Source organism: Balaenoptera acutorostrata, chromosome 4 (assembly GCF_949987535.1).
Source record: "Balaenoptera acutorostrata chromosome 4, mBalAcu1.1, whole genome shotgun sequence".
Lineage (NCBI taxonomy): Eukaryota > Metazoa > Chordata > Mammalia > Artiodactyla > Balaenopteridae > Balaenoptera > Balaenoptera acutorostrata.
In genome coordinates this window covers 149,207,466-149,225,298 of record NC_080067.1, presented here as the reverse complement: position 1 = coordinate 149,225,298, position 17,833 = coordinate 149,207,466, and positions in this window count along the sequence as shown.

Below are 17,833 nucleotides of genomic sequence, written 5' to 3'. Positions count from 1 at the left end.
CTCAGTGAGCAGGCATGTGGGGGCAGCTGAGCCAGCTCCCCCCGGGTGGCCCTGGCGCCCTCTGCCCTGTCCCCTCAGACGCAGGATCTAGAGCCGGCCGAGGACGGTCTGCCTCCTGGACAACCAGGTCAGTGCCCGCGTACGAAGGCAGCCCCCGTCCACACCTCTGCTGGGGCCCTGAGCCCAGGTCCAGGGGTCAGCCATCCCTCCCAACCCCACCCCGAGGTGTCTGGGGTTCTCTCCCTCCCAGAAGCGGTGGCCTGGGGCCAGACGTCCAGGCAGATGGGGTGTGAAGCCCACCCCCGGGGAAGGCAGCGGGGTCAGGTTGGAGTGAAGCCTCGGCGGCTGCCTTGCAGATCCCACGGCGGGAGCAGCAGGGTAGCTGTGGCCACCGACGGCTGGGTCGGGGGACGCCCGTCAGCAGTGTGCTTGGCAGGGACGGGGAGTGGACGAGCCAAGAGCAGGGCAAGGGTGAGGAGCGTTTTAGGGTGAATGGGGCTGGTTCCAGCCATCACCCCTTTTAATCCCCACCCCCACCCCGAAATGCTGAAAGATCCACTCGACGACTCAGGCAGTCAGCTCGGCTCATCGATGCAGATGACCCCGGAAAGGACGCTGCCAGGACCAGGGTGGGCGTCCCTACCAGCAGGCCCCCCACCCATGGCTGAAGGTGTTTTCTGCTCTTGGGATGGGGTTTGGGGGAGGATGCCCAAGCCTCTGGGGAGGGGGGGCAGGGAGGTTGAGGAGGTGCCAATAGCTGGGTCCAGGCGTCCTGCAGAGCTGGGTGCTGGCCATATCTGATAGTTTGTGCTAATGCGGTGATCTGGATGGGGCTGGTCACACCAGAAACACCAACCGTGGGATTAGAATTTGGGATTAGAGTTGGGGCTTTGAGCGGGGTGCTATCAGCCGGACCCCTGGGGAGGAGAGGGGGCTGGAGACTGGCTCAACCACGTGGACGATGATTGGACCAATCCAACCCCGACGCAAACGGGGCCCTGAAGCTCAGTGAGCTCCGCAATTGGCCACCCCAGAGTAAGGTCACACATGGATGTACCAGGAGGGCGGCCATCCCTGAGGACGGGGGCTCTTTCCTTGCGGGACCCTCCCAGACCTGGCCTGATGCGAGGCTCCTTTTGGTTGACTCTGACGTGTAGCCTTTTACTACGATATCTTCTTGCTGTAACCTTAAGTATAACGCTTTCCTTAGTCCTGGGAGCTGTTCTAGGTAATTATGGAACCTGAGAGAGCCTGTGGGGACCCTGAATCTGCATCCAGCCAGTCAGAAGTGCAGGTGGTCCTGGGGACCCTGAACTGGTGTCGGAAGTGAGGGCGGTCTTTAGAGGACACGGCCCAAATCCCAAGTCTGCCCAACTCCAGGTCATATCCAACAGAAGAGTGTATCCAGACAACAAACTCCCACAAGTGAGAAAAAAGCCTGACAACTCAATTTTTTATTGAGGTATAGTTGGTGTACAATGCTATGTAAGTTTTAGGTGTACAACATAGTGATTCACAATTTTTAAAGGTTATACTCCATTTATAGTTATTATAAAATATTGGCTATATCCCCCATGTTGTACAATATATCCTTGTAGCTTATTTTATACTGAATAGTTTGTACCTCTTAATCCCCACCCCTATCTTGCCCCTCCCCGTTTCCTTGTCCGCACTGGGAACCGCTAGTTTGTTTCTGTTTTGTTATATTCACTAGTTTGTTGTATTTTTTAGATTCCACATATAAGTGACAACGCAGTATTTGTCTTTCTCTGTCTGACTTATTTCACTGAGCATAATACCCTCCAAATCCCTCCATGTTGCTGCAAATGGCAACATTTCACTCTTTTTTATGGCTGAGTAATATTCCATTGTAGATATAGACCACATCTTCTTTATCCATTCATCTGTTGCTGGACACTTAGGTCTGACAACCCAGTTTTAAATAAATGAGTGAAAGACTTGAAAAAGCACTTTTAGAAAAGTTACCCAAATGGCCAATAAACGTGAAAAGGGGTTCAGCACCATCAGTCACCAGGGACAGGGAGAGTGACACGTCACCAGGCACCCCCCCCCCCCGACCTGAATGGCTGAAAATTACAGGCTGCGGAGAGACGGTGCTCCTGCTGATGAGTAAAATCTACAATCACTCTGGAAAACTGTTTGCTGGTGTCTATTGAAGCTAAACATGCAAACATCCTATGACCCAGGGTGCCCCTCCTGGTATATACCCAACAGAGACGAGAGGCTACGCACACCAAAAAGTTGTACGAGAATGTTCATCACGATCTAAATGGAAACCTACCATTGTCTGTCCGGAGCGGGATGGACAAACTGCATGTCATACAACAGAGTACTGCACAGCGGTGCAAAACAGCAAGCTGCTGACTGTTCGATACGGGTCAGTCTCTCAGGATACGATATGGAACACAAGAGGCCAGACCCCAAAGCACACACCGCAGGCTTCCATTTAGGTATTCGGGTAATATTCGTGATGAGGCAGTCTGTGTCATAGAGATCAGGGCAGTGATTACCTTCAGGGCTTGGCAAGGACTGGAAGGGGCCCAAGGGGCCACCAGGTCACTGGAAACACCTCGATCTGGGGGATGGTTCCGCAGACGTGGCAGGTCGTATTGTACAAAGATGGCTGCGTCAATTACCCCCTTCCCACAAGGTTTTCACAACATGGACTTGAGGCTCCTGTTGAGGTGCGAGGTGGATAATCCCTCTCTTTGAACGTGAGCAGACCTTTGTGATCCCTCGATCAATAGAGAGAGGACCACGGAAAGACTCTGTGTGCACTTCCGCCTGGACACTCCCTCGGGGAACCCAGCCGCCATGCTGCGACGAAGCCCAAACCACCCGGAGGAGAGACCACATGCAGAGGCCACGCGGAGGGGCTCCGGCCACAGCCCAGCTGAGGCCCAGCCAGCATCAGCCAAAAGACGTGAGGACGGCTGCTCCAGCGGAGCGCATCCAAGCCTTCGGTGCATTGCAGCCCCCGCTCCTCACAGACACCCTGGAGCAGGGGCGGGCTGTCCCCGCACGCCCAGCCGGCTCCTGACCCGCAGAACCCTCACACCACGAAGGGGCTTCGTCCGCTGCTTCCGGAGGCTGGTGAGGCAGCGCTGGTGACGGGACCGAGTGCACACACAGAGGGTAAGTGAAATGTACACCTGGGGGGTCTGTGCACTTTGCTCTGTGTAAGCTACAGCTCAGTTTTTAAAAGAACCATCCAAACCCTCCTGAAGAAGAAAGAGAAGGCAGTGGGGCTGCCCCACCGGTTGAGTGGCGATTTGTAAAGCTACAATCAAGGGTGAAGTGTGGGGACTTCCCTGCGGTCCAGTGGTTAGGACTCCGTGCTTCCACTGCAAAGGGGCACGGGTTCGATCCCTGGTCAGGGAACTAAGATCCCGCATGCTGCGTGGTGCAGCCAGAAATAAAGGGGTGGGGATGAGGTGTGGTGTCAGCCCAGGAAGTGACAAACTGGACAACTGAACAGGATAGAGAACCCAGAAGGACACCCACCCATAGGTGGGCTTGGATAAATAAGGGAAGTGGCATGATGGGTCCTTGGAGAAAGACACACAATAAAGGAGCAGGAAAACCCCAGGACAAAAAATTAGATCATTTCTTTACACTCAAAAAGCACCTCCAAATGGATTAAGAAAGAAAATGTCAAAAGCAAAAGTTTAAAACTTTAGAAGAAAATACATGTGAATGTCTACGTGACCTCAGGATAGGGAAAAATTTCCTAAACAACACACTCACAAACCTTAACCATATAAAAGAAAAGATTGATACGTTTGACTACATTAAAATTAAGGACTTTACGCAATAAAATATACCTGAAGGAAAGGTATATTTTACCTTGTGAAGGAACAAGCTGCAAACTGGGAGATAATTCTCACTGCACCCAAAACCAACCAAAGACAAGTGTCCGAATTTACAAGGAATTCCTAGGGGTCAGGAAGCAAAAGCAAACAACCCAACAGCAAAATTGGCAAAAGACAGGAGAAGGCGCTTCCAGGACAGCAGAGGGGCCAACAGACGTGGAGAGAGAGGTCCACTGTGCTTACTGTCATCAGGGGACATGTTTCATAATGAGATGGAATTTTGCACACATCTGATTGACCCAAAAAAATGTGTTGATAATTGCAAATGTCAGAGAGGACGTTCATCACCAGAACGCTTACACTTTGCTGGTGGAGCATAAATGGATGAACCGCTTTGCAGAACAGTTAGGCATTACCTTGCCAAGTTAAAATGTTGCGTTCCCATGATCCAGATTCCGTTCTCAGCTCTCCTCCCAGCCGGGTCCCCCGCGGGTGTGGACAGGAGGCCTGTTCGTCAGAGCGAACGCCCGAGCAGCCCGAAGGCCCGACAACAAGAGAAGAGAACGGATGATGTATGATGTAATCACACAATGAAAAATTCTACCATGGTGACAGTCGCTATCTACAGCTGCTCACAGAATATAAACAAAGCTCAGGAATGTAATGTTGAAGAGGAAAAATCAAGTCCCAGAAATAAAAACAAAATGAACACCAAGTGCAGAATCATGTTTACCTCGGATGGAGGAGGAAGCGGTTGAGGTACTGGCTGTTCCAGCTCTCCGATTGGCCGGTGGTGCGGAGTGTTCATTATATTTTTACCGTAATCTTAAAGGAAAAGAGCATCCAGCGGGGACCGATGCAGAGTGTGCCGTGAACCACAGATGATGATAAATCCAGGCTGTGCACGTGAGGTCTGGAAGCTACGAAAGTATTTGTTACAAAGAGAGGGGGAAGGCTGAGTAGGCAGAGTACAGAGGGTTTTTAGGGCCGTGAAACTACTCTGTATGATACACATCATCACACATTTGCCCAAACCCCAAAGTGTGCAACACCAAGAGTGACCCTAATATAAACTATGGACTTTGGGTGACAATGATGCATCGGTGCAGGTGTATCATTTGTGACAAACACACCGCTCTGGCGGGGATGTTGATGGTGGGGGAGATTTGCGTGTGTAGGGACAGGGGGTGTATGGGAAATCTCTATATTTCTGCTCCATTTTGTTATGAACCTAAAACTGCTCTAAAAAATAGTCTAATAAAAAAAATTTTAAGAGAGAGGGCTGGGGAGAGAACTGAGGAAGAAGAGTTGCTATAAACATTTTACATTGTTTTTGGCTTGATCAGCCAGCATATCCATCACCAGACTCTCCTCTCTAAATCACAAGTGCTGTGTGTGTCAGAGGACCCAGCTATGTCAGGACCCAGCCCACCCACTACAGGGAAGGGCACCTGTGAGACACGCCCAGCTGGTCCTCAGCACCAGGTAAGGGAGAACATGGACCAGACTGCCCTGAAGAGCCAGCCCAGAGCACATCGCATGTCACACTGGTCCTCACGGCACCCACACAGCAGTTGTCACCATCCTATTCCTCAGCTGAACAATAGAGCTGCCTCTGCGCCTGCCCTCACAGCAGGGGGAAACACTCCAAGCTTGGTCACTTCACTCTCAATGAGCCAGGGTCCTGGACAACTAACACCTTGGTTTAATTCCCAGAGCAGCTGCCCTCCAGCTCTCTTTGTAATCAGGGCTTCCCTGGAAACAGGAACGCAGGAGTGAAGGCCTCTGCTCAGCTCACTTTCCCTCTGGCCATACGGGTCACTGTTGCTGGGACGTGAGGCCCTGCTGGAATCCCCTGGGATGGTCTGGCTGGGGCTGAAAGATTCTGCCCAGGCTGGAGGCTGCAGGCGACAGGGGTCAAGGCAACCCAGTGCCCAGAGCTGCCCCCTGCACCTGGCTGCACTTCAGCTGCCCCTGACAAGGGGCGAGGTCTGCCCGAAACTCTTGTGCAGCTTGGAACGTGGTTTCCTCCAGAAAGTGCTCCCTGCACAGCTTCGTTCACCAGCACCTCGCATCCGGATTTTAGACAGACCATCTGGGCGGTCACGATTCCTGGCTTCCTGAGGGGCCACTGCCTGCCCGGCCTGGCTGTGTCCAGGTGGGGTCACAGGTGGGGAGACCCTTTGACGTGTGACCTGAGGTGCAGGCAGGCAGGAAGGGCACAGGTATGTGACTGCGGCACCTGTGCCTCTGTTCCCGCCCCTCCTCACAGGCCTGGGACCCCAAAACCCGCAGCTCCAAGAGATGCTGAGGATAGCAGGGTCCCCAACCTTACCTCCGACACTCGGGCCTCTGGGCCTCATAAAGCAAGTCCGATCGAGGGCCCAGTGGGACTCCGCGGCCACATTCACATGCCTCCCGGGCCTCAGCCTCCCCCTCCTTCTGTCCACTTCCAAGAATGGCGCCCTCCCGGGGAGGATCGGAGCTGATGCAGTGAACACGGCGAAGCTGCCCGGTCTTTGTCGCAGGTGACTTTGTGCCGTCGCCCCCGGCAGAGGCCAGGCGGTCTCGGCAGCCCAGGCGAACGCCGGCTGGACGGATGCTGCTGGGGGCTCTGCACCCCCTGGACACCCACACAGCCCCGAGGGGGTGTCCTGAGGCCCCACCGCAGGGCGAGGAGGCCGGCGGCTCGCCAGGCTCACACCTAGCCAGGCCCGGGCCCACCCCCCTGCCCCCAGGGGACCGCTGGGCCTCGGGACCACAGCCACCAGGCAGCAGGAGGCGGGGAAGGTCGGCCTTGGCGTCTGCGGGACAAGCGTCATCGCATCAGCAAACCGCCCGCTACACCCCGCCTGCACCTTCACCCCGGCCCCAGCCAGCCTGGAACTTTCCAGGCTGGGAGCTGGGAACAGTGCAGCCCTGGGGCCAGGGGCCAGCCTCGGGCAGCTCCTCGGCCACCTTCCTGTCACGTGGCCGTGGCCGTGGCCCGTGTGCGTTATAGACCGTTCCCGTGAAGTGGGAACGGCCGCAGCACTGGCTTCAGGTGGCCGGGGCCGTGGCCGTGGCTGGGAGTCCAGGGGTGGCGCACACAGAAGTGCGATCCACACCTCGGCCGCTCCCTGGAGAGGGGCCGCCGTCACCACCCGTTCCCATTGCGGCCTCGGGGCAGAAGCGCAGGTGGACAGAAGGCAGGCCGCCCAGCCCCCTCGGGAGAGGCCCGAGCGCCCAGGAACGCCGGGCGGAAGGGGAGCTGGCGTCTAGCTCCGAGAGGACGGGTGGGAAGAGGGTTAAGCCAGAAGAACCCATCACGGGGGAGGCAAGCAGACGCATGCCAGATGGTTCTCCCGTTTGCACCCGCGTGTGGGATCCGCCCCCCTGCAAGGCCTGCCCTGCTTCCTTTCTCGCCTTCACGGATCAAAGGGATGTTCGCCTGGTCACACGGCTGAGGGGTGGGCGGGTGCCGGGGAAGGGAACCCGGCTTTGAGAGGGTCTTCAGCAGACAGGCAGGTCCACAGTCAGCAAGCACCTTCTGCAGAAAATAGAGCCCCTCAGACAGTCTGATGCCCAGAATCGAGAGATGAAAGTCTTTTTGTGTGAATGCCAGGGCTCCAGCCTGGCGTCCGTCCCACTGTGAGGCTCGTACGACTCCTGGAAACTGCAAAGGGAACAGGACCCACCAGAGAGGAGACCACCCTCCCCCAGACCAGGGCCAGCAAGGAAGGCCCAGCTCCCGCCCACTGCCGGGGGGTTAGGGGGTTAAGTGGGTGTTCCCCAGGAAAGAGAGCACGTCCTGAACCTCCAAGACTCAGGTCAACACCAGGTGCCCGCCCTCGACCTGCCTGAGGATTGAGGGTCTTCCCAGGGGAACCCGGGAAGCAACGTGCTCTGAGCTGAACACAGGTCTGAGAAACTGGCCGCCGCCCTCCAGGGAGGGGGCCCAGGACCACTGGGTCCTTTCCAGATGTGATTTCTATGAACATGGCTCAGACTCAACGGAAGAACCACTGGTTTAAAAGCAAGGGGGGTTAGCCTGTCAGTGCCCAAATCTTGACTCTGCTTGAATTATTTCTGGAACCTGGGCTAATGCCCAGTATACACAGGCCTAATGAGCAAAACCAGAAATCCTACATCATGTTACATTTTGTAAGAGCCTAGCCATATCGGTTTCTGTTTCATTTAGCTATTTGCTCAGTGACTTAGAATAAAAACCGACCATTTCTTGTCCTTCACGGTTCTGTGTGTCAATTTGGGGTCTGCTCTCTCTGGAGTCCCTGGGGTTCAGGGGTGTTTGGAAGGTCCAAAATGGCCTCACTCACATGGCTGCAGGTCGGGGCTGGCTGGTGGCCGCGAGGTCAGCGGGGCTGTTGGCTGGGGTCCCTGGCTCTCCTCTGTGTGGCCTCTCCTCGTGGCTGCTTGGACGGCCTCCCAGTATGGCAGCCGGGCTCGAAGAAGCAGGAAGTAGAAAGGCCTGGGCTTGGCAGTCTCAGAACGTCGTTTCTGCTGCATTCTTTGGGTCAGAGCCCGTCCCAGGGGCTGGGGGAATTCAAGGACCGGGGAATTAGCTCCGTCTCTTGATATGGGGGCCGCGCGTGTACTGGGAAGGGAGGGATTGTAGGGGCATCTTGATGACCAGCTACCCCACTCTCGTCCAGCTGTGTCCGTGCAGAACGGCCTTTCTCACTGTCCAGTGCCCACTTGCAAAGTCCAAGGTAAGAGTGTTGAGAGAAACTTGTGGACAGTCCTGACCACATACCTGCCTCTCAGCGTCCAGGTACCTGGGCCTCTGCTAGGTGAGGTGACGCCTCCCCGGGGTCCTTTGGAGAACACGACTCTTCTGTGCAGTGTCCCAGCAGCTGGTGGTCTGGGATCTGCGGTCTCATCCTTCTCCATCACCAGTTCCGGCGAGAGCTCCTTCCCCACCTCCCCTGGCAAAGCTGAGGGCTCAGTGGGAAGTTCCTGCTGGGGGCGGAGCAGAGAAGTCACAGGTGAGTCCCAGTTACTTCTGCCTCTTCCTCTAGGCCCGGGAGTCTAGTCCCCAGCCCTTTCCGCCCACCCCCTGACGGAAAACCCTCTCATCCTGGCCCCTCCCTCCCCACCCCGGCCTGCACACACACCCCGGGCACTGGCCTAAGGCAAGGGCTGCTTCCTTTGGTGGCAGGATTGGACCCAGTGCTGCTCCTGAGAGCTGAGCCTACCCCCATCTGCACACTGGCCTCAGGATTTGGGGTCCGGCTCAGGAGGCCAGGGGGTGGGTGGCTCCCGGCGTCTGCCGAGACGCCCGTGGTACTACCGTGGTCCAGAGAGGGTCCTCGCAAGTCTGGAGTCTGGGATGTAAGTGAACGGTCACTAGGGTGGACCTAGCGACCTAGACCTTGCAAATGCAAGTGGCATCTAGCCACCAGCCACTTCACTCACAAGGATGGAATCTAAGCAAGATATCAGAGCTGTGTGCAAAGACCTCTCGTGTGCACAGATATTCTACGTGGTCTCCTCTGTTCTCTGCGCAGCGGTGAACAGATGTGGCCCTGCCCGGGGGAGGCGGCTCAGTACGCCTCGCATAAGCCCATGATCAGAAATCAGCCTGACCGAGATGGGACAGCCGCAGCCAGCCCTCCGACGCCCTGGCTTATTGAACGTGTACGCTTTCTCTAGACCTCAGCCCAGACATCACTCAGGCAGGCACCTTCCCTGAATCTCACACCTGGCCGGACCCAGTGTGCAGCCTCAGAGCCTCTCACAGCTTGCTCACAGCACCCGTCAGTTTGTGATAAACGTGTTCTACTGTGGATTTGTTTTTTGTCACGGCCCCTAGCACCGGGCTTGTCACACGTCATGACACATGACATGTGTCCCATGCAGCTGACATGCAGAGGGAGCTATCAAACGAACCCATACTCAAGTAACGACCAGCTAAGTATGCCTGGTCACGTAAGTAAACTGTTGATCCACCTGCTGGAATACCCTTCGGCAACTTAAAGGAGTTGTAGAAAACTATAACGTGTGAGAAAATGCAGATAAGATCACATCAGGGGATATAAGGCCATTGTCAAACTGTACGTATAGGGACTTCCCTGGTAGCGCAGTGGTTAAGAATCCGCCTGCCACTGCAGGGGACACGGGTTCGAGCCCTGGTCCGGGAAGATCCCACATGCCGCGGAGCAACTAAGCCCGTGCGCCACAACTACTGAGCCTGCACTCCAGAGCCCGCGAGCCACAACTACTGAGCCCGTGTGCCACAACTACTGAAGCCCGCACGCCTAGAGCCCGTGCTCTGCAACAAGAGAAGCCACCGCCATGAGTAGCCCACGCACCGCAACGAAGAGTAGCTCCTGCGCGCCACAACTAAAGAAAGCCCACACACAGCAACGAAGACCCAACGCAGCCAAAAATAAATAAATAAATAAATAAAATTAAAAAAAAAAAAAACTGTACGTATAATTCGACCCCAAGGAGGACAACAGTCATGCCTAAGCATTAAAGACTCTCACATGCTGCGGTCAGGATGCAGAACGATGCAGCCGTGAAGGAGAAGATTTCGGCAGTTCTTTAAAACACGTGTGGCATTTATCCCAGGGAAATGAAAACTTGCGTCCACAGCCAAACGCATACGCAAATGTTCATGACAGCTTTGTTTGTCATCCCCCCAAACAGGGAACAACCCAGAGGTCCTTCAGCAGGTGAGTGGATGAATAAACTGCGACACCTGGAAACTATGCAGCAAAAAGAGAAACGATAGACACAGTTCCCTGAAAGGACCAAGCCTGACTCCGCGTATAGGACGTTCTTGAAATGACAGAATATGGGGATGGAGACAGATGAGGGGTGACCAGGAGTAGCGAGCGCCCCAGAGAGCATGACTGTGAAGGGGGAGCACGGGAAAGACTTTGAGGTGATGGAGCCCCTGTGTATCCGGCCGGTGGTGGTGCTTACTGGTCCACACATGATGAAATGCCATAGAGCTGGGCACACTTGCACTGTCACTTTCCTGGTCTTGATATTTCACTAATGTCAGATGTAACCATTTCAGGGGAAACTGGGGGAGGGTCCGTGACAGCTCTCTCTCCTCCCCTTGCAACTTCCTGCAAATCTATCATTATTTCAAAGGAAAAAAAAAATTTTTAACACCTTTATTGGAGTATAATTGCTTTACAATGGTGTGTTAGTTTCTGCTTTATAACAAAGTGAATCAGTTATGCATATACATATGTTCCCATATCTCTTCCCTCTTGCGTCTCCCTCCCTCCCACCCTCCCTATCCCACCCCTCTAGGTGGTCACAAAGCACGGAGCTGATCTCCCTGTGCTATGCGGCTGCTTCCCACTAGCTATCTATTTTACATTTGGTAGTGTATATATGTCCATGCCACTCTCTCACTTTGTCACAGCTTACCCTTCCCCCTCTCCATATCCTCAAGTCCATTCTATAGTAGGTCTGTGTCTTTATTCCCGTCTTACCCCTAGGTTCTTCATGACCTTTTTTTTTTTTCTCTTAGATTCCATATATATGTGTTAGCATACAGTATTTGTTTTTCTCTTTCTGACTTACTTCACTCTGTATGACAGACTCTAGGTCCATCCACCTCACTACAAATAACTCAATTTCGTTTCTTTTTATGGCTGAGTAATATTCCATTGTATATATCTGCCACATCTTCTTTCTCCATTCATCTGTCGATGGACACTTAGGTTGCTTCCATGTCCTGGCTATTGTAAATAGAGCTGCAATGAACATTGTGGTACATGACTCTTTTTGAATTATGGTTTTCTCAGGGTATATGCCCAGTAGTGGGATTGCTGGGTCATATGGTAATTCTATTTTTAGTTTTTTTCTTTCTTTTTTTTTTTTAAACATCTTTATGGGAGTATAATTGCTTTACAATGGTGTGTTAGTTTCTGCTTTATAACAAAGTGAATCAGTTATGCATATACATATGTTCCCATATCTCTTCCCTCTTGCGTCTCCCTCCCTCCCACCCTCCCTATCCCACCCCTCTAGGTGGTCACAAAGCACGGAGCTGATCTCCCTGTGCTATGCGGCTGCTTCTCACTAGCTATCTATTTTACATTTGGTAGTGTATATATCTCCATGCCACTCTCTCACTTTGTCCCAGCTTACCCTTCCCCCTCTCCATATCCTCAAGTCCATTCTCTAGTAGGTCTGTGTCTTTATTCCCGTCTTGCCACTCAGTTCTTCATGACCTTTTTTTTTTTTCCTTAGATTCCATATATATGTGTTAGCATACTGTATTTGTTTTTCTCTTTCTGACTTACTTCACTCTGTATGACAGACTCTAACTCCATCCACCTCATTACAAATACCTCCATTTCATTTCTTTTTATGGCTGAGTAATATTCCATTGTATATATGTGCCACATCTTCTTTATCCATTCATCCGATGATGGACACTTAGGTTGCTTCCATGTCCTGGCTATTGTAAATAGAGCTGCAATGAACATTGTGGTACATGACTCTTTTTGAATTATGGTTTTCTCAGGGTATATGCCCAGTAGTGGGATTGCTGGGTCGTATGGTAGTTCTATTTGTAGTTTTTTAAGGAACCTCCATACTGTTCTCCATAGTGGCTGTATCAATTTGCATTCCCACCAACAGTGCAAGAGTGTTCCCTTTTCTCCACACCCTCTCCAGCATTTATTATTTCTAGATTTTTTGATGATGGCCATTCTGACTGGTGTGAGATGATATCTCATTGTAGTTTTGATTTGCATTTCTCTAATTATTAATGATGTTGAGCATTCTTTCATGTGTTTGTTGGCAATCTGTATATCTTCTTTGGAGAAATGTCTATTTAGGTCTTCTGCCCATTTTTGGATTGGGTTGTTTGTTTTTTTGTTATTGAGCTGCATGAGCTGCTTGTAAATTTTGGAGATTAATCCTTTGTCAGTTGCTTCATTTGCAAATATTTTCTCCCATTCTGAGGGTTGTCTTTTGGTCTTGTTTATGGTTTCCTTTGCTGTGCAAAAGCTTTTAAGTTTCATTAGGTCCCATTTGTTTATTTTTGTTTTTATTTCCATTTCTGTAGGAGGTGGGTCAAAAAGGATCTTGCTGTGATTTTTAAAAAAGAAATGAAAAAAATTGAAAAGGAAGATTATAAACAGTAACAGGATTTATCTCTTAGTGCTGATATTAACTAACTTTTTGAAAAAAATCTGTTTGGGTTTCTATATTTTTCCTGCTTTCTCTCAGCAGCATGGATTACTTTCGTAACTAAAAAAAAATCATAGTCTAACATTAGGGGAAGCTGGGGGGAGGATATATAGGAACTTGCAACTGGTCCGTGAATCTAAAATTCTTTCCAAATAAAAGGTTTTTTAAAGCAAATAGCAAAAGAGATCAGATACTACATAGGTGTAGTGAAAAGGCAAAAAGTGAGTAACCTGAATAAAGTAAGAACTCTTTGCTTAGAGAAAAATCACTAATCACCAGTCTCCTCCCACAGCTGCTAAACCCAGCGGGGCATGGCGGGGGGTGGGGGTGATGCTTCCCCGGTGCCCCCTGGCACTCCCCCTGGTGCCACTCCCCCCGCCCTCGCTCTTCCAAGCCCCTTGTTAGCGCTCACCTGCTCCATTGCCCTTCCCCACGTGGCCTCGGGATTGGAACCCACGTCCTCCTGCCTCTCCCGAGCTCTGATGGCCCCTGGTCCGTGTTAGGATGACGGTGACTGACAGGTGGCTCGGCTGTGTCCCTGCCTCGTCCATCGTCCTGGAAACCCCCGGGGTGGGTGGATCGGTGGGAGTGACCAACCTCAGGGTGCTGGGCCCAGCCACGGCATCTTCTCAAAGCCTCATCTCCTTCTCTGTGGGGTGGACACTGTCCCCGATGGGGTGAGGTCAGTGAGAGGGCTGAGAGGTCACACGTGCAGGCACGCCTCCAGGGTCTGCCCGCAGCTGGTGCTCAAGACGCTGGTTCCCACCCAGCAGGGGGAAGCGGGTGGCGCCCCCGGACCCCGGCTCGCTCGGGGACGGGTCACGGCCCGAGGCCCTGCTGTGCTGCCCAGCGCCTCGCAGACACTTCTGAACCCTGCCTGCTGCTCCCGCGCTGAGGCTCGCCAGCTGCCCTTCCCCCCGCTTCCCCCTTTGCCAAATCCCTGGGTATCTCCTGCAGACAGCCTGTGCCCATCTGCCCCTTAGAAAACCCGCACACGGCTCGCGCAGGTGCCGAGGTCCCCGATGTCCATTCGCTGCCCCGGCTGGGTCTGCGGGCCTGAGGACGAGCCAAGTCCAGACAGGTCGGGGCAGGGCAGGAGGAAGGGGCAGCGCCTGCCAAGGCTGGGGCAGGAGGCAGCGTCCCGCATCCAACTTAGAGGTGCCGGGAGCCCAGGGGGATTGGACGGCAGGCCAGGGGACAGAGGACGGGGGAAAGAGGGAGAGACGGGTGGGCACGGGAGCAGGCAGACAGGTCGCGAGAGAGGCGAGCTGTGCAGAGGTCTGAGGCCTCCAGGGGCCGAGAACATGTAGGTTGGGGGCCCAGGGGTTGTCCTGTGGGTGCTGGACTTGGGGATGAAGAGGCACTGAGGCCAGGGGCTGCCACAATGGGGGACATGGGAAGAGGAAGCCAGGTTAGGAGAGGGTGGTGTCGGAGGAGGCCCCTGGGCTGCAGGGCAAGGGCTGGTGTCCTCAGAGCAGGGCAGCGCAGGGGGGACAGGGTGGGGTCGCTGGAAGGCTAGGGGAGGGGACCGGACGTTCCCAAAGCTGCGGGGCCGAGACCCGAGAACGAGTGACACAAGTCTGGTGGCCAAGGCTGGTCCCTGGTGGCCTTCGGTCCCTGGGGGGCAGCAGGTGGCTGGAGGGCCATCGCTGGCGCCCTGGGCTCGAGTGGCCTGGGGAAGCCTCTCGGGGCGGACTCACGGTCTCTGGGCAGGAGCGGGGCCACTCGGGTCCGGCCGGCTGTCACCGGCAGGTGTCGGGGTAAGCACCTCGGCTTCCATCTGGAAGTGGGGAACTCTTGAGGTGGGGCAGTCCCAGGGACCCCCAGAATTGGTGCTTTTTTCTACATTTCCATGCCTTTTGGGGTGAGCAGCAAGGGAAGAGGGGATCCCTCTGGCCACAGCAGCTTGATCTCCAGCGGGTGTAGACCCCAGGTTCTGCAAACCCTCGCTCCAGGGCCGGCAGCCCCAGACCACGAGCCCTCCAGAGGCGGCCCCTTGCCTGGGTTCCCCACACACACACCCGTGCCCTTCCCTACATCCACCTGTAAGTGCAGGCGAGGGGCGGTCTACCTCCTGTGCTGGGCATGCAGTGCCCTGGGACGGTCTGGGTCCCCTGATCCATAGACATGTCCCTGCAGGGCAGACATCAGCGTGGGAGGCTGAGGCAGGAACCGGGCCCAGGTCTGGCCTCCACGGCTGCCGCTCAGGGACCTTTCAGAACTGTTTTCTTTTATTTATTTATTTTTTCATTTTTTTGTTCTTGTTGAAGTATAATTTGTGTGCAATAAACTGCACCCCTTAAACTGTATTAATCAGGGTGTCTGATGAGTATCTACGCCCATAAAATCACCACCACAATCAAGATTCACCCCTAAAGTTTCCTTGTGTCCCTTTGTAACCTACGTCCCTCCCAACTCCTGCCCCAGGCAACCACTGACCTGCTTTTTGTTGTTGGGGGCAGGCACTGGTATAAGCCTCTTGGAGGCAGTGAGGCAATCACTATCAGAGACTTCTAGGGCCACCTGTCCTCTCCAGCCTCGCTGGCCTGCCCCCTGAGCACCCAAGCACACCACTGCCCCAGGGCCTTTGCACGTGCTGTTCCCTCAGCCTGGACGGCTCTTCCCCCAGGTGGCTGCCTCCTCACTTCCCCCGGGTGTGTGTCCACCTGTTACGTGGTCAGGGAGGCCCCCCCCATCCTGTCTTAAACGGTCACCCCAGCCTCTGCACACCACCTGCCCTGTGCTTTGCCTTCTTTCTCGCCCAGCACATCTGGTCTCACACATTTGCCGGCCCTTGTTGGTGAGCCTGGGGAGAGCGGGGCCTTTGTCTGTCAGGCTTGCTGCCTGAAGCAGCGTTTCAGCTCCCGCCTCCAACACAAAGCTTTGGGCGGCCAGTCCCATCTGATCCCCAGCACCTGCCACGGTCCATTAAAATGAAACACCACAGAGGGAGCCTCTCCATGGAGGAGAGGAGGTGGGGCAGGGAGTTTGGCTTCTCTGTCCTGTGGCCGACAGTCACCTCCAGCCTGGAACCCAGGGCTCTTGAGTCCAGGTTGCAGGTGCCTCCTGACAGACCCACTGCCTTCCCTGGGTGAGGGGTGCTCGCCCACCAGGGGCAGGGCCAGCCTCTGCGTCAGAGTGCCGGGGCTCAAATCCCGGCTCAGGGCAACCCTGGGTAACACGCTTACTAGTGACCGCCTCGCGGAGTGGTACAAGGACCCAGTGGTCCCAGCTGCAAGGGTCAGACAGCGCCTGGATGTGCAACAGTGAGCCAGATGGGGAGGGGTCACCAGACAGTGCGGGGAGGGGGCAGGGAGCTCAAAAGTCACCCAAGAGAGGTGGATGGGAGGCTGGAGCCCACAGACCCATCCCACCGGCTCCCCACCCACCTGTCATCCCGTGCACCCTCCACCTCCCTGCCCTGCACCCCCGGATGGATGGATGGTGCATGGCAGGTTCCAGATGGGTAGGCAGACGCCCCAGAGAGCAAAAAGCAATTATCAGCACAGACAGCGAGGCTGTGACGGAGCCACTGGATTGTGAAAATTGATCTCCTTCCACCAGGAGAGAGTTACCCGCAGCCCGCTCGCTGCTTCATGCCACCAACCGCCGTCCTCTGACCGGCATGAAACAGCTGAAGCGTGTTCTTCTGAATGACCCTGAGAGCCCAGTGGACAGAAGCCCAGCCACTTCATAAGGCGCTTAAATAGAGATTCTCCTTAAACACATTTAAACGTGTCTATTTTTACGTGAGTTACATAACCGTTTTCTCTCATTCATCGATGGCAAACACCTCCCTGTGAATGGTATTTCTGTTTAGGGAAGAGTTGACTCCTATCTTTCTAGCTGAAACCATAAACTAAGGCTTTGGGGTCCCCCAGGGTAAAGCCAGACGAACATAAAGCGGGCTTGGGGAGGATGGACCTCGTGCTGCCGCTGGCGCGCCACGCCCGGGCGGGGGGCTCCCTTTGGGGGTCGCCGGCCAAGGCGCTGCAGTCAGGAAGGGCTGCCTGTATATGGATATTGTGTGTATTACCCTGAATGCAAACATGAGGCTTCTGGATCAAGGCAAGGAATGGACATCGATCCATTTCCAGTAAAGGCCTTCGTCACTCGTTCCACATGCACTCGTGTGTGTGTGTGTGTGTGTGTGTGTGTGTGTGTGGCTTTGGTCCTGTGCAGCCCTCTGTCCCTCCACAAGGATCCCTCCTGCTGCCCCAGGGTCGCTGCAACACCCCCTCCCTCCCCCACTCCAAACTCCTGGCAACCACGAACCTGTCCTCCATCCCCATAGTTTGCTCATTTTGGTAGAATGCCGGAGAAATGGAATCAGACATATGTGAGCTTTGAGACGGGCCTTTCCCACTCAGCGCAGTTCTCTGCAGATCCACGCAAGGTGTTTCATGTGCCGTGTTTGTTCCCGTCACCCCTGACGAGGCTCCAAGGTGTGGCTGCACCGCGGTTCGTTCTGCAACCCACCTGTTCGTTCTGCAATCCACCTGTTCGTTCTGCAACCCACCTGTTCGTTCTGCAATCCACCTGTTCGTTCTGCAACCCACCTGTTCGTTCTGCAATCCACCTGTTCGTTCTGCAACCCACCTGTTCGTTCTGCAACCCACCTGTTCATTCTGCAATCCACCTGTTCAAAGACACTTGGGTTCTTTCTGCATTTCGGTGATCGTGAAGAAAGCTGCTCTAGACAGTTGTGCACGTGCTCTTCTGTGAACACAAGTCTTTTTCTCTGGGATAAATGCAGACTTTTAGTTTTGTTTAAAAAATAATAATAACCCAAACTCTTCCGGAGCAGCTGCACCATTTTCCATCCCTAGGAGGGA